Source organism: Myotis daubentonii, chromosome 2 (genome assembly GCF_963259705.1).
Source record: "Myotis daubentonii chromosome 2, mMyoDau2.1, whole genome shotgun sequence".
Classification (NCBI taxonomy): Eukaryota; Metazoa; Chordata; class Mammalia; order Chiroptera; family Vespertilionidae; genus Myotis; species Myotis daubentonii.
The window spans coordinates 146,088,420-146,106,617 of record NC_081841.1 but is presented as its reverse complement, the minus strand read 5'-3'; the positions used below and the strand labels follow the sequence as shown (position 1 = coordinate 146,106,617).

Sequence of the window (18,198 nt, the reverse complement as noted above, 5' to 3'; positions counted from 1 at the left end):
CCAGGGGTGAGATGCTCAATGCAGGAGCTGCCCTCTGGTGGTCAGTGCGCTCCCACAGGGGGAGCTCAGCTCAGCCACAAGCCAGGCTGATGGCTGCCAGTACAGCAGTGGTGGTTGGAGCCTCTCCCTACTCCTCAGCAGCTCTAAGGATGTCAGACTGCAGCTTAGGCCTTCTCCCCACTGGCAAGTGGACATCCCCCAAGGGCTCCCGGGCTGCTAGAGGGATGTCTGACTGCCAGCTTAGGCCCAATTCCCCAGGGAGGGTCCTAAGCCAGCATGTGGTCATCCCCTGAGGGGTCCCAGACTGCGAGAGGGCACAGGCTGGGCTGAGGGACCCCCCCAAGTGCACAAATTTTTGTGCACCGGGCCTCTAGTTATATATAATAAAAGAGAAACATGTAAATTTACCATCCCTTCACTACGCTCACCAGCCAATCAGGAGTGAATATGCAAATTAACCCAACAAAGATGGTGGTTAATTTGTATACACAGGCGCCAAGCAGAGAGCAGAGTGGGTGAGCTGGCAGCTTGGAGGGCCGTGGCTCCCTTGGTCGCTCCCAGGAATTCTGAGAATAGTAGTTCTGATGGCAGCCCCAGGACCAGAAGCAGAATCTCAGAGCGCGGGGAGCACCAGGAATGCTGGGAAGCATACTTCTGGTGGCAGACGGATCTCCTAGATATTAGAGCAGCGGTTCTCAACCTGTGGGTCACAACCCCTTTGGCGGTCAAATGACCCTTTCACAGGGGTTGCCTAAGACCATCCTGCATATCAGATATTTACATTACAATTCATAACAGTAGCAACATTACAGTTATGAAGTAGCAACGAAAATAATTTTATGGTTGGGTCACAACATAAGGAACTGTATTTAAAGGGCCAGAAGGTTGAGAACCACTGCACTAGAGCAAAGTGAGCCTGGAGCAAGTTACTGTTGCAGTGGGGGATGGAGGAAAAGCAAAGGTGAGAGACATAAGTAAAATCATAGTTTCTAGGAAAAATTAAAGGGAAGATATCCTAAAACTTACTGGAAATCTCCAATGAAGTAAAGAAAAAAAAATGCCTCTATTATTCTGTGAGCAACAAACCAAACTGGGTTGGGGGTCTCAGACAATTTGCTCACATGATTGCAAGACAGACAGAACCTTCTGGATTGGAGAGGGCTCCCCTTGAGGGCTCCCAGATTGGAGAGAGTGCAGGTCGACTGAGGGACCCCCTCACCCCCTGTGCATGAATCTTTGTGCACCGGGACCCTAGTTAATTAAATAAAGGAATGGATAGGTGAATTAATAAATAATAAAAAGCTGAACTGTTTCACAGATGGTATGGAGGAATTTGGGGGGAAAGTAATGTTAATGACATGATCTCTCCAAACAACATACAATCTGGGTACTTGCTACAAATACACACAAAAACAGTGGTTAGATAGTCGTAATATATTTGGTGTAGTCTGACTGAAATTACATGTTCTAAATGAAACTTATTTGGGGAGCCCTGAAGGCAATGGGAAACCCTGAATCCTTCAGGATCAGTGAAACAGGAGGAATGAAGGATCACTCACTGAACTCCACAGACTTGCCAAGCACATTAGGGTTTCCTGAGCAAGGACATGGACTGTTGTTTCAAATTAAAGGTCACTAAGACAGAGGCCCTCACTGCCAGCGAAGTTTTATCATTGCGATGCTTTTTATTTGACAACTCTGAATACCAAGGAAGCTCCAGGGAACAGTGAGCAAGTTTCCCACTTCTTTATGTTCATGCCTTTGAATAATCCACTCACTCCCTTTAGTGTGAATGACCCCTGGGACTTGCTTCTAACCAATAGAATGTGGAAAAAGTGATGGATGCTACTCTTATGATTGTTTTATATAACAAAAGTGATGGAGGTCAGTTTCATGATTATATTATACTAGAGGCCCGGTGCACAAAAGTTTGTGCACTGGTGGGGGATGGGGTGTTCCTCAGCCCCACTTGTGCCCTCTCACAGTCTGGGACCCCTCGGGAGATAATGACCTGCTGGCTTAGGCCCACTCCCGGGTGGCAGAGGGCAAGCCCAATCCCTAGATGCCTGCCCCGCAGCCCCTGGTCGGGCTCAGAGCAGGGCCAATTGGGGAGTTGGGGCGCCGCCCCATCATGCACAGAGCAGGGTGGATCAGGAGTTTGCGATGCCACCCTCAGTCACACTCAGGGTAGGGCCGATTGGGGGGTTGGGGAGCTGCCCCCTGTCACACTCAAGGCAGGGTTGATGGGGAGGTTGTGGCGCCACCCCCAGTCACGCACAGAGCAGGGCGGATCAGGGGGTTGTGGTGCCACCCCTGACACATACAGAGCCGGCCGATCAGGGGGTTGGGGCGCTGCCCCTTGTCACGCACCGAGCAGGGCCCATCAGGGGGGTTGGGGCTCCGCACCGTGTCACACACAGAGCAGGGCCCATCAGGAGGGTTGGGGCTTCATAACCTGTCACACACAGAGCAGGGCCGAACAGGGGGTTGGAGAGCTCCCCCCTGTCATGCACAGAACAGGGCCGATCAGGGGGTTGTGATGCCACCCTCAGTCACACTCAGGGTAGGGACAATTGGGGGGTTGGGGTGCCGCCCCCTGTCATAATCAAGGCATGGTCGATGGGGAGGTTGGGGCGCTGCCCCGTCACCCACAGAGCAGGGCCAATCAGGGGGTTGGGGCACTCCCCCCTGTCACACTCAGGGCAGAGCTGATGGGGATGTTGCGGCTCCACCCCGTCACACACAGATCAGGGCCCATTGGGGGGGGGGTTGGGGTGCTGCACACTGTCACACACAGAGCAGGGCCGATCAGGGGGTTGGGGAGCTCCCCCGTATCAGGCACAGAGCAGGGCTGATTAGGGGATTGGGGTGCCTTCCCGTCACGAACAGAGAAGGGCGGATAGGGAAGTTGTGGCCCCACCCCCTGTCACACACAGAGCTGCAGGGCAATCAGGGGGTTTGGGCGCTGCCCCCTGTCACGCTGCTCCAGGGGCCAGGAGGCCTTACGGCTCTGCTGATCCCGGTGCTGGGAGGCATATTACCCTTTTACTATATAGGATAGAGGCCTGGTGCACGGGTGGGGGCCGGCTGGTTTTCCCTGAAGGGTGTCCTGGATCAGGGTGGGGGTCCCCACTGGGGTGCCTGGCAAGCCTGGATGAGGCGATGATGGCTGTTTGCATCTGGTCATACACCCTTCAGGGTGGAGGTCCCCACTGGGGTGCCTGGCCAGTCTGGGTGAGGGGCTGAGGGCCGTTTTCAGGCTGGCGGGTGACTGAAGCTCCCAACTGCCCCTTTTTTCCTTTTTTTTTTTGTATTCTTGGATTTATGGCTGTCACTGGAGCTGAGAGCCTGCTTTAGCTGTGAGACCTCGCTGCTGAAAGAAGGTTTCTGGCTTTGTTTACTTTCTGTATTTGAAACTTTGTGGCGACTCCAGCTCTGAGATCCAGGCTGACTGAAAGCAGGTTTCTGGGGTTTTGTTTAGCTTCTATATTTGTAACAATGTTTCTTAGCAGCTCAGAGCCCAGCAGCGGCAGGCGGGGGAACGTTGGAGTCCTCTGTCACTGAAGCAAGCAAGCATCCTGTTCGTGTCAGTAGCCTGGCTACCGGCCGCCATCTTGGCTGGCAGTTAATTTGCATATCACCCTGATTAGCCAATGGGAAGGGTAGCGGACGTATGGCTTATTACCATGTTTCTCTTTTATTAGATAGGATGGCAACGGATGTCACGCCCACAATCATGTAACATTATAGAAGCCTGTTCTTGCCAGCTCTCACTCTCACGCTCTGGCCTTGAAGAAGCAAGTAACTTGTTAACTGCCCATGGCATGGGCCGTGTGGGAGGGAATGACAGATGACCTCTTCTGGCTGAGGACAGCCTCTAGTCCACAGCCAGCACGAACCTGAAGCCCTATGTTCTACAGTAGCAAGGGAATGAATTGCGCCCGCAACCCAAGGGAGCTTTAAAGCAAATTGCCTCCCTGTTGAGCCTCCAGGTGAGAAAGCAGCCAGGCTGACACCTTGACTGCAGCCTGTGAGACACAGCAAACCCCATGAAGCATTACCTTATCTCTGACCAATAAGAACTGTTATAGAATAAATGTGTGTTATTTTTTAGCCACTAAAATTGTAATAATTGTTGCATAGCACAGAAAACTAAAACAATTTAATGCATTTACTTATTTAAAGATGCTCATTGAGGGTCCTGAGTAAGATTCAATAAATAAACTAGGCCTATATGTTGGAAAATGGCAATTATTTGACCATTCAAATAATTACAATTAAGTGACAATTCAAAAGCATGTACTCAATAAAGATTTAATGACATTGGGAAATACTCACTATATTGATAACTTCAAAGTAAAGCTCTATAAAACAAGAAACAATTATAAGAATATCCACCAAGATATTAATTATTATATCTGAACCTTAGGGTTATAGAATATATTTATTTTTTGTTGTATTTTTTCTAAAATTTCCACATTCAGAAAGTATTTTATAGAGACAGAGAACTTATTGTTCTTTATTTCAGTTTTGGTCATATATTAAGACCTTCTGCATATGTGAGATTCATATCCCCAGCCCCTCTTTGGAGAGGTGGCAGTAGACTGGTGTGTTGGATAAGCTGGAACCTCACTATTGATTGGGAAGCTTAGCTCTGCCACTTAGAAGCATTGTGACTTTGGTAAGTTACTAGCTGCTAAGCTTCTAATTTTTCCCATTTGAATAATCAGATACTATTATAATAGACATATAAGGTCATTTAAAAGGTTAAATAAATTAATAAAGGAATAAAGGGCTTCTAAGAGTGTTTGACAAATAATAATCAACCAATAAATGTTTTCATTACTTAAAACAAAACTTCAATAGCTAAGAAGTGAAGACAAGAATTTCAGGTTGCTTCCAAATTATCTTTTTAGTATATGGTTTAGAACTGGTGAATTCCATATTCCATATGGAATATATAATAGTGACCCAGTGCACGGATTCATACACATTGAAAGAAAATTAATTAGAAGGTGGCCTGTGGGTTGAGGCTAGGCGAGATGGGCCAGACACACACTGGAGCCAAGTTCCAGGGGTCCCTCCCTGGTCGGCCATACCTGGGGTGGCGCTGTGGCTTGAAGGGCATCTGTGGAGTGAGCGGAGTCCCTCTGGCAGGTGGGGTCCCCTGGCCTGGCCTGTGGGGATCAGGCTGAAACCAGCTCTCTGACATCCCCTGAGGGTCCCAGAGTGTGAGAGGGCACCCTGCAAAGTTACTGGGGTACAGGGCGTGGAGCACAAATGCAACTGTGCAGTAAACCATATTTGGGGCCAACAGTGCCCTAGCAACAACATAACCCATGGCTGAAGGTGGAATCTCAGCCTCTGCGAGGAATCAGGCTCCCTCCTCTCTGGTTTTGGGGTGTGTCACTGAGAACTGCGCTGCCAAGTCACTGCAGCTCAGCAGCTCCTGCATTGAGCATCTGCCCCCTGGTGGGCAGTGGTTAGTGTGCATCATAGCAACCAGTTGGGCAGGCAGAGGGACAATTAGTATATTAGCCTTTAATTAGCCTATATGTACATTTTATATATATATATTATGCATACAAGATGTAGGGTATATATTACAGTACTAGAGATTGTCATTCATCTTTTGACATTTGACTTTTATTTTCTATTTTTGCTAATAAAATCTCTCTATATATAAAATCCTAAGTGACCATTATGATTGGATGACTGGACGACCAGATGACCTTAAGGTAGCTATAATGCACACTCACTACCAAGGGGCCGTTGCTCAATACAGGAGCTGCCCCCTAGTGGTAGTGCACTCCCACAGCCAACCTCTTGCAGCTGGCCAACCTCCCGCGGTCCCTTCCCCTGGTTGGCCAGCCCCCATCGGGACTGTGCGAGATGGCCCCAATCCGCCCTGATCACCAGCCAGGCCAAAGGACCCCACCTATTCACGAACTTATGCGCTCAGACTCTAGTAGAATGATAAAAACATAATAAAAACTTGGAGATGAGAGTACCTTAGACAAGCGGTCACCATCTGGTGGTCCACGGACCACTGGTGGTCCGTGAGGTTCAAAAGTTTGGCGACTGCTGCCTTAGACATTGTCCAGTCCATTCTCTGATTTTCCATTTCTACTTTGCAAGTATGACTGGTGAGATAACTGTAAGAATGGTAACACTGAAACTCTCACAAAGGTCTTCTTTATAGTTTATTCATAAGATCATAAGATCCAAGAATTAATCATCTCATTCTTTCTCTCTTTCTCTATCTCTCTCTGTCTCTGTCTCTCTTCCTCCTCTCTCGCTCTCTCTCCACCACTCCCCCTCCCTCTCTCTTCTCCTCTCCATACATACACACAGTGAATATTTATGCTGTGTTTGTTTCCCATTTTTTACTTACAAGCTCACTTATCAAAAGTGTCAAAGCATTTCCTTTCTTGGCTTCTTCCTGAAGGAAATGTTTATTATGAATTTTTAAAATCCACAACCAAAATAGGATTTCATAAAAGAAGTGCTGACAGAAACTTATTTATTCTCCTGAGAATACAACACTGTGCATAATAAACATTTAGTAAATTGTTGAACAGCATATGATGAAATGTTAACATAAATAAACGAGAGTATTTAAATGAATTTTCATTCCTTTTGTTTTCCCCTTGCTGAGCTACAGAGCCATTTCAATAAATAAAAGAAAACAGTGTGAGAAGTGAGAGCTAAATTCACAAAAGTGCCTAAGTCCATCTCCAATTCCAGTCCATTCTCCTTCTTCAGGGTTTTTTGTTTGTAAGAACTTGTGTTCTTTCTTTTCAGTGAACAGCAATTACAACCCCCACTATAAAAACAATAACAACAAATTGCAACAACAAAAGCAAAGCAGAGACTAAGGCAGGTTTTATAGGCACTTAGCAGATCTGTAGACAGCTTTAAATACTTAAGGAGTCTCCTCGTTCACAGTAATAATCCTGTATCAGACATGAAGGAGCCTTTCTTATGAGCAGAGTCACTAAAACAGTTCCCATGACAGTTCACTGGCAAAAGAGACCAATGGGCACCACTTGGCATATTGACACACTTGTTGTAAAATATAATTTAAAGTATTATTTTAAATAAAGCTTAGGCAGCCTTTACAATTAATTAAATGCTCAAAATATTTGAAAATTTTCCTTCAGAGTTGCATTTGCTGAATTTTCAGAATTATAAGCAGCTGCCTTGCCAAGACACACTTATCTGATTTATAATTGTAATAACTGGATCTTGGGAACCAGCATTTAACTTTTTAAATGTCTACTTTTTTTTTTCTTTTTGAAGGCTTTGTAGGTCAGAGTAAAGTTCCTATGCCATCAACTTGTTAGCATAACCTTTTATAAGTCTACTAGAGGCCTGCTGCATGAAATTCATGCAAGAATAGGCCCTCACAGCCCCGGCTGTCTTGTGACCCCACCCTCCAACCACTGGTCATTCTGGAAGATCATCCGGAAGGTCCTTCTGGAAGGTCCTTCCAGAAGGTCATTCCGCCACCTGGTCTAATTAGCATATTAGCTCTTTATTATATAGGGTGTGAGTTTAGTGGCATGTGTATTTCTACATATTTATATTCACATATTTAAACATTTTAGTTCTTAAATTTTGCAGTTTGGTTCAGAGTCCAATGAGTGGCATGCAGTTGAAGAATTCAGTTGTGAAGTGTTTTGGAGCTCATTTTCTTAAAACTCTGGGATGACCTTCCTATTTGAAGATCTTCTACTCAGGACTTAACGGAGTTTGTTTCCTTCATTTGTTGCTGGTGAGGATTTTACACTTTTTACATTTTGAGATTTGGCACTTTTTCTGTAAGTTGAAGCTATGGTTTCTGGAAATATCACTAATAACAACATTTAAAAAAAATAGAGGTTTGATAAATTCTAGGTCTAGTTGTGATTGAAGGGACAGTGTTTCATGTCTTCCAGAAAACTCCCAAATATGAGAAAGGCTTTTCTTAACATAGTATGAGTAAGATGCCCACACACCTGCGTCACCCGCCTGCTGGATGAACTGATACCCTTCTTCTTGTCCTTCAGGTCTGCTTGTGCAATCTGAGGCCAATAGCACTTTCTCTGAAGGGAAATATGGCTTTCTCTCTTTCTCAAATGTCAGATGATTTTTTTTCCTCTTAAAATGTATGTGTAGGATTTGGTCTGTTGTTTATCTTTCCTTTCCATGCTCTGAACTGGTATAGATGCGATCATACTGACAGGTAGATAGTGTATTACAAAGTGGGTAACATGAGGCACCAGATTAGTTTGCAGCCTTTACCACATGCTAATTATAGAAAATTTAATGAGATATATTAACTGTTTGAATTTTTATTTTTTATATATAAGTTATAAATATATATTGAAGAATAAAATAAATACTACATGTAAAGTGCTTGGTACATAATAAGTAAGCGTATATTACCATTCTGTCTCCCTTTTGTTTAATTTTTCTACAGAATGTTAGAATTATCTTTATTGTATATACTAAAAGTATGTTTTATTTATATTATTTCAGTTTTTATTATTGACACTATTATGGAACGCCCTCATTTGCCCTCTCCCTTTGCCCACTTCCACCTAGCCCCATCCCCTGGCCTTCACCACACTATTGTCTGTGTCCATGGGCTAGGAATATATGTTCTTTGGCTAATCTCTTCACTTTCTTTTATCCAGTGCCCACTAAAGCACTTTTTCAGACTTATTTGAATAAATATATGTGCTTTAATGTTGCTTATGAACAGTAAAATTATCTCTGTTCTTTTTTAAACATATCTTTTCTGGCTCTTTTTTCTTTCTTTCTTTTTGACACCAGATATCTGCTTAGTAAACTATAAGAAGGTACTAACAAGTTTGGAGAGGTTTCCTGGTGACACATGGATTAGTGTCTCTAGACTAGCAATGTTACATCATGATTAATGAAGTGTCCTTTGGTTCTCAAGATACATGGGACTTCAATAATAACTGTTCTTCTCCTCTCACATAAATGAAATAAATAATAGGGGGGAATATAGGAAAAATTAGAATTTTCAAAAGAGGCCTTAGAAGAAGACACATGCTTCATCATAGGGAAAAAGGAAGAGAAGAGCACCCACCTCTGGATTAGGAAGCTCAGTTGCTTAAGAATAACTCATAACCATCATTCCAAAGTGTAGGCTGTCAGCGAGCACAAGATGTATAAGGTATGGTAAGTGGAAATAAGGCTGCTGATCCATCACCTACAATTTAGTAGGCTAATATCATTCTTACATTCTTCTTTAAAATGTTAAAAATATGTATAGAATGGATCTTAAGTGTCATTCCACTATAATGTAGTATTGCAAATTCAGGTTGATATGTATCTAGGGATTTATTTACTGATGTTTTGACATATGTGATTTTGGTAGTTGCTGAATGAAAACTTAAATTTGTTAGTCTGGTATTCAAATAGATTTAGTGTAGCTTCATTTTATAGTGATGTTGATTGTTTCAGAAACATTTTGTTGCTGATATTGTATTTTTTACACATTCTTATCTTGCTTAGGGACTCCAAAGTGAAGTCTGAAGTTAGCTTTCCTACTCAAGAGAGGCTGTTAAGAGACTGGTTAAAGTCAGCAGAGATTTTTTGCAGACTATGGTACCTAATTAGGATGAGTCTGGGGGAAGTGTTTTGGGCTGCAGGAAAATGCTGGCCACAGTAGAATATAAGCTCTACAAGTTTAGGGACCTTTTTTCCTCTCTAATACCCCAGAGATGAGGACATCGCTATTTAGGTACATATTGATGCTCAAGAAATATTTGTTAAACAAATATAATATTAATATAAGATATAATTTATATCATATTTAAAAATATACTCCTTTGAAAGTAATGGGAAGGGATTTGGATTCATGTTCTATTCCTATTTCATTTTAAGTTGGAGCTCAGGACTTTAAGATGATTTTCTCAAGGTCACACAACAAAGCTTACTTAGCCTGGTACCAAAGGTAGCTGGGGTTGGTGGAGAACACATCAGAAATCTTTTTTCAGAGGGACAACAGAGACTCTTCGGGGAAAATATAACTAAGAAAGGATCCCAAGCATGATATACATGCCTTAGGGGCATAATATACTGATTCCAGGGTGATGGCTCTAATTTGAATCTGTCCCCAGTCCAGCCCCATTGATTCATGGGAGATATCCTGAAATAAAAACTAATAATAATAATAAATTTTAAAAAAAGTTGTTTCACTAGGTCTATACGAACCTTTGGGATATAGGAGAAAGATTTTGATTTACCACTGACAGTTCTCAGTATAAGACAGTGTTACACAGAATTATTTCATTCAGATAGTTTCTATCATAGTTATAGGTAAACTGGATTACTTAAATTGCTAAATGCTACAGAATATAAATATATAAAAATCCAGTATAATTCATGATTAATTTTCAATAGTAAAAATAAGTAGATTAAGAGTCAAATAAATGAAATATATGGTCAAATATATTCAGAGATTTATTGATAATAAAACACAATTCTCCAGCAGAAGATCTAATGGACTTACTTTCATTTTAGGGAACTATGGATTAAAAATAGATTGTTGTAAAAGAAAATTATAGAGTAAAATTACTAGAAAGATATACAGTACATAAGCACTTTGTGGCAAATGGCTTTTACATAGCCATCAATTTGGTTTCGCAATACAATTAATTTAACTTTATTAAATTGTACGATTATTTAACATTGAATAAAAATAGAATTACAGGAAGAGTCAGAATTGCTGATATTTTGCTGATATTTATTGACAAGCAAGGATTGAATAAAACTTGTGTCTTTTCTAAATTTCATAAATCCATAGATTTAAAAAATGATTCAAAAAACAAGTAAATTTTTGATTATATTGGACAAGTTTAAAGAATGTCAAATTAAAATAGAAAAGAATGTCCTATATAATACAAAATAATGTTTAGCTATTATCACCTCTAAATTATACCACTTTATAAGTGCCATCATTGACATATTGTTTTATATTATAGAAATAAAGGTGTCACACATTGTAGGTGGAGACGTTGGGAATATCACTTTATTCTTTTTCTAGGTCCTCATGAAAAAATGGCTGAAGAGATTACTTACAGGTAATGCTGAACATTGTTCCCCTCACGGGTTAAGTGAGGCAAGTAAGAGGGAAGAGGACAGAGTCTAGTGAAACACTCATGAACCCTGACAATACATCACATTATCATAACTGGGGAGGCGTATACTAGTGCAGCCACGTGGGGGCTCCCAGGAACAGAAGTGTTATTTTGATAAGAGTACTGTGGACACTACATTAATGAAGCTTCACTACAAGTATATAGAACATGCAGCTTCAAAACTTGGGTTGTGGAAATATAGGACATGCTCCTTAAAAATAAAGAAGATAGCCCTGATCGGTTTGGCTCACTGGATAGAGCGTCGACCTGGGACTGAAGGGTCCCGGGTTCGATTCCAGTCAAGGGCATGTACCTTGGTTGCGGGCACATCCTCAGTAGAGGGGTGTGCAGGAGGCAGCTAATCAATGTTTCTCTCTCATCGATGTTTCTGACTCTCTATCCTTCTCCCTTCCTCTCTGTAAAAAATCAATAAAATATATTTTTTTAAAAATAAAGAAGATATCACCTTTGTAAGTCATTCTTATGGAGTCAAAGGTATTACTACTAGCTGCGTAACTCTGACTCTCTTCCTTATATCTTTATTTCTAAAGCGGGTGTGGTTATATTACTACTGAATATGAGCTTTGTAAGCAGGGATGCCAGGACATAATAATGATAAAGTCTCATTAATGTATCATCTTTAACATTACCACCATAGCTGTGCTAACTCTAATGACTAAATCCTCCCCTTATAAATTTAAATCACTCCTTTATCTTTATTAACCTTTGCCCTAAAGCTTCAGGACATTGAGGCATTTAAACATTCTATTTTAAATGCCAAGATACGCTCAGTGTTAGGTAAGAAGTGTATATACATGATTCTAGTTAAGTACACACTAACATATTCAAATATTAAATTACTAGGGGCCCGGTGCACGAAATTCGTGCACTGGGTGTGTGTGGGGAGGGGAGTGTCCCTCAGCCCAGCCTGCCCCCTCTCACATACTGGGAGCCCTCAGGCGTTGACCCCCATCACCCTCCGATCGCCTGATCGGCCCCTTGCCCAGGCCTGACGCCTCTGCCAGAGGCATAGACCCCCATCACCCTCCGATCGCCTGATTGGCCCCTTGCCCAGGCCTGACGCCTCTGCCAGAGGCATAGACCCCCATCACCCTCCGATCGCCTGATTGGCCCCTTGCCCAGGCCTGACGCCTCCGCCAGAGGCATAGACCCCCATCTTCCCCCGATCACTGGCTCTGGCCCCCGCCCAGGCCTGAGGCCTCTGGCCCAGGAATCATGCCTGAGCAGGGGACCCCCATCTCCCTCTGATCGCTTGCTCCACCCCCTGCCCAAGCCTGACGCCTCTGACCCAGGCTTCAGGCCTGGGTCAAGGGGACCATCATATCCCCCCAATCCCCGGCTCCGCCCCCCACCCAGGCCTGATGCCTCGGCCAGAGGAGTTGACCCTCATCACCCTCTGATCACCAATCACCGGATCGGCCCCTTGACCAGGCCTGAGGCCTCCGGCAGAGGTGTCAGGCCTGGGCAGGGGACCCCCAGCTCCCCGCGGTTGCAGGCTCCGCCCCTGCCCAGGCCTAACGCCTCTGGCTGAGGCATCCGGCTCGGGCAGCGGGGACCCACAGCTGCAGCGGCCCTGCGATCATGGGCTCCGCTTTAGGCCCAGGCAAGGGACCCCTAGCTACCGGGACTGCCAGCTTCAACCGTGTCCAGCTCCCATCGCTGGCTCTACCCCTACTTCCTGCTATCACTGGCCAGGGCGGCAAAGGCGCCTGATTCTCTGATCATGGCTGGGGGGCAGGGCAAAGGCGGCCCCAGGGCCGCCTTTGCCCTGCCCCCCAGCTCTTAGCTCCCCCCTGGGTTTCTGATCACTGTCAGTGGCAGGGGGCTTCTTCCTGCTTTCCCTTTCGGCTCCCTGCATTGTGCCTACATATGCAAATTAACCACCATCTTGTTGGCAGTTAACTGCCAATCTTAGTGGGCAGTTAATTTGCATATAGCCCTGATTAGCCAATGAAAAGGGTATTGTCGTACGCCAATTACCATTTTTCTCTTTTATTAGATAGGATATCATTCTAAAGTTACTAATAAAATTCCTTGCTGTTTGTACACAAACCTGGCATCATGTCAATGAGTAAAAACTTATATTGTCAATCAAGTCTGCCCCTAGAAAGGTTTGACAAAAAATGCTTCTAAGAGAAGATCCTTGACTGGCAGCAGAAAAATTGCCCAGAACCAACACAGAAACCCCACTGTTATTTGAAACTTAACTGCCAGAAACTGATTGGGTTGTCACTGGTATTTCCCCCCAGGGACAGAACCTCATAACTAAATTTATATTTTAAAGAGCTAGTATTAGAAAGCCAAGGAACACTGGATTCAGTCTCTTAATTATGTCTCAGTACTAGGAAAGCCATGTTATGCTCTGGGGGGTGGCAATATCAATTTTAGTCTAGAGAAAAAGGTAGCTAGCAAAATTTTAGTCTAGAGAAAATGGTAGCTAGCAAAAGCAGTTGAACTACAAATATAACAGTAGGGAATCTATTTTTAAATATGCAAATTACAGCAATTATTAAAAGGACATTTTATACCTGCAAAATATATCATATTATGAAATTCTTAGAGCTAACTGAAAAACTGCAGTTTTTAAGTGAGACATAAAAGAAACTATATAATTTAAATGAACTTTCTAGATCACTAGTAAATAAATTGTCAGCAAACAAGATGTTAAGACATTGACAAGAGAGTTGTCAAGAATTAAATTGGAACTGTTGATTCAGTTTGTATGGAATCAAAAGAATAATTAGAGGGGACAACTTTAATTTGCTTTGACTTGTGTTTTTCTAAGTATATTAACTTAATATTCTTTCCTTGTCTCAGTGAAGTTTTACAGTCTGAAGCAGGGGTTCATATTTAAGTCAGGGGGTAGAAAGAGTCACAGTAAGTTGGAATCACTCACAACCCATTTCCACAGCTAAGCCTGGGGTGAAACACAGCTATCCTGTGAGATACCACAGAGGAAATTCAGAAGCATAAGGATTCTCTTTAGAGAGGAGAAAATGCCAGGATATTTCCATGTTGTTTTTAGGCCATTAATTGGGAATGTGTTTATAAAACATTGTGAGAAACATGCTTGAACAATTTTGGAAATTAAGTAAAATAGTTACACCACCCTTCAATAATTTACTAGGTAATTTTTATAATGATAGGGCACAAAATACAAACAGTAATGGTAAAGATTATGGATTCAATTTAAATCGATAGTCTAGTTTTATCTCAGATACTTTTTCCCCCGAATTCTCACACAAGGATATTTATTAATTGATTTTACAGAGAGAAAGGAAGAAAGAGGGAGAGAGAGAGAGAGAGAGAGAGAGAGAGAGAGAGAGAGAGAGAGAGAAGAGAGACATCAATCAGTTGCCTCCCATATGTGCCCAACCAGGGATTGAACCTTCAATCTAGGTATGTGCTCTGACCAGGAATTGAACCCAGAACCATTTTGGTGTATGACACTCCAATGAACTGAGCAACCTGGCCAAGGCAGTATTTGATTTTAAAGACAGAGGAACATAGCATACAGCTGGGTTTAGTGAAGGCAGTGATGTGCAACAATGGGCTGTACATCAGCAACATCTCAGCAATTTTTGAAAATCCTGATGCCAGACCACATCTCAGACCAATTAAATAAGCATCTCCACAGATGAGACTCAGGAATCATATCTTTATAGCTTTCTAAGTTATTTCAATGGGAAACCAAAATTGAGAACCAGCGGCAATAAGTAAGGGAAGGAAGGAAGGAAGGAAGGAAGGAAGGAAGGAAGGAAGGAAGGAAGGAAGGAAGGAAGGAAGGAAGGAAGAAGAAAAGAAGAAAGAAAGAAAAAGAAAGAAGAAAGAAAGAAAGAAAGAAAGAAAGAAAGAAAGAAAGAAAGAAAGAAAGAAAGAAAGAAAGAAAGAAAGAAAGAAAGGGAGTTTAAAGATAAGAGGCACATGACACTTCATGTTAACAGGTAAACCATACCTGAAGCTCTGGCTTCTCTGCATTGAAGCCCCGAGGAAATCCTCTGAGTGTATCCTGCAGGCAGGAAACAGTCAACCAGTGAGCTTACTTGGAATCCAGGGAAATAAAACACAGTAGAAATCAAGTAAAGCTTTTTGTGAAAGACAAAGCAACCAAACAAAATCACTTCAATATAAATGTTCAATATTCTTCAAAAATGTTCCACAGTAATTTATAGCTTTAACTCATGCATCACTTGGCTACCACATCACCACCAGGTCTGAAGATGTGGGAGAAATGGGGAAATGTTGGTCAAACAGCATACATTTTCAATTATGTAGGATGGATAAGTTCTAGAGAACTAATTTACAACAATGTAGTTAAAAAGGCATACACTGGAGATATTGCAGTTTGGTTCCTAAACACTGCAATAAGGAAAATATCTCAACAAAGCAAATCACACAATTTTTTGGTTCTTCAGTGCATATAGAGTTATGTTTACATTATTGTGTAGCATTATGTATAAAATTATATGTGAATTCCTTAATTAAAAATAGTTTACTGCTAAAGAATGCCAACAATTATCTGAGCCTTCGGTGAGTTGTAACATATTGCTGATGGAGAGTATTGCCTTGATATTGATGGATGCTGACTGATAAGGGTGGTGGTCGCTGTAGATTGGGGTGGCTGTGACAATTTCTTAAAATAAGAAAACAAGGAAGTTTGCCACATTTATTGATTTTACCTTTTTGAACAATTTCTCTGTAGCATACAATGTTGCTTGATATAATTTTACCAAAAGTAAGACTTCTTTCAAAATTGGATTCAATCCCCCAAACCCTGCCATTTCTTTATCAACTAAGTTAATGTAAGAGTATAGATCCTTCATTGTCATTTCAACAGTCTTCACAACATCTTTACCGGGAGTAGATTTCATCTCAAGAAACCACTTTCTTTGCTCACCCATAGGTAACAGCATCCATTACAATTTTGTCATGAGATTGCAGCAACCAATTCACATCTTCAGGCTCCACTTATAATTCTAGTTCTCTTGCTATTTTCACCACATCTGCAGCTACTTCTTCCATTGAAGTCTTGAACCCATTAAGGTCTTCCATAAAGGTTAGAATCAACTCTTCCAAACTCCTGCTAATATTAATATTTTGACCCCTTCTTATGAATCCTGAGTGTTTTTAATAGCACCTAGAATGATGAATGTTTTCCAGGTTTTCAATGTACTTTGCCCGAACCCATCAGAGCAATCACTATCTATGACAGCTATAGCCTTATGAGATATATTTCTTAAGATTTGAAAGTTATAATTCTTGATCCATGAGCTGTAGAATGTTGTGTTAGCAGGCATGAAAACAATATTAAACTGATTGTACATCTCCATTAGAGATCCTGGGTAACAAGGTACATTGCCAATGAGCAATATTTTGAAAGGAATCATTTTTCTGAGCAGTTGGTGTCAATGGTGGGTAGGCTTAAAGAACTCAGTAAACCGTATTGTAATCAGATGTGTTGTCATCCAAGCTTTTTTGTTGTTGCTGTTCCATTTGTAGAGCACAGGCATAGTAGATGCAGCATAATTCTTAAGGGCCCTAGGATTTTCAGAATGGCAAATGAGCATTGGCTTCAACTTAAAGTCACTAGGTGCATTAGCCTCTAACAAGACAGTCATCCTGTCCCTTTAAAGATTTGAAGCCAAGTGTTGACTTCTCTTTCTTAGCTCTGAAAGTCTTAGATATCATCTTCTTTCAATATAAGGCTATTTTGTGTACATTGAAAAATCTGTTGTTTAGTGTACCCACCTTCATTAATAATCTTAGCTAGACCTTCTGGATAATTTGTTGCAGTTTCTACATCAATACTTGCTGTGTCATCTTGCATTTTTATGTTATGTATATGGCTTCTTTCCTTAAACCTCAATAACCCACATCTATTATCTTCAGACTCTTCTTCTGCAGCTTCCTCACCCCTCTCAGCCTTCATAGAATTGAATAGAATTAAAACTTCGTTTAGGATTAGATTTTGGCTTCAGGGAACATTGTGGCTAGTTTGATTTTCTATCCAGTCCACTAAAAGGTTCTCCATATCAGCAATAAGGCTGTTTCACTTTCTTATCATTTGTGTGTTCACTGGAGCAGGACTTTTAATTTCCTTTAAGAACTTTGCATTTTCATTTACAATTTAGCTAATTTTTTGGTGCAAGAGGCCTTGCTTTTGACCTATCTAGTCTTTCAACACGCCTTCTTCACTAAATCATTTCTAACTTTTGATTTAAATTAAGAAATGTGTGAATCTTCCTTTCACTTGAACACATAGAGGCCATTATAGGGTTATAATTGGCCTAATTTTAATATTGCTGTGTCTCAGGAAATAGAAATGCCTGAGAAGATGGAGAAAGAAGGGAATGGTTAGTTGGTGGAACAGTCAGAACACACACACCATCTGTTAAGTTCCTTGTCTTACATGAGTATGGTTTGTGGCGACCCAAAATGATTTCAATACTAATGTCAAAGATCACTGATAGAGATCACCATAATAAATATAATAATAATGAAATAATTTAAAATATTGTGAGAATTCCCAAAATGTGGTACAGAGACATGAAGTGAGCAAATGGTGTTGGGAAAAAGGCATCAATAGAAGTGGCCAATGCACAGTTGCCACAAACCTTAAATTTGTAAATAACACAGTATCTTGAAGCACAATAAAGTGAAGTGCAATATAATGAAATATGCCTGCACTTAACAATACTGTATAGTGTACTAGAAATTTTCTAAGAGAGTGGATCTCTCTTGTAGGATTATGTTTAATCCTAGGCATTGCTTGAAAATACTGCATTTTGACAAATTTTGGTCTGAGAAAATCCACAAAAAATGTACAACACATTCTTCTCATATAGATTGCTTTGACCCCATTAGATTCATCAGATTATTTCTACTCAGGATTAGATACTGGTATTATAGTACAAATACCTACTATGGTTATGACACAAATACTATTATGTTAATTTAATTTGTTTAAGTGTCTGCTGAATAATTTCATCATTTAATGATTTTTTCATTTAACAATATTATC

At 41.5% G+C, this 18,198-nt stretch overlaps 1 pseudogene; it reads right to left on the bottom strand.

Annotated features, from left to right (window-relative positions):
- Positions 1-15,658: 15,658 nt before the first annotated feature.
- LOC132226713 (tigger transposable element-derived protein 1-like) lies at positions 15,659-17,446 on the bottom strand (annotated as a pseudogene).
- Positions 17,447-18,198: the final 752 nt, after the last annotated feature.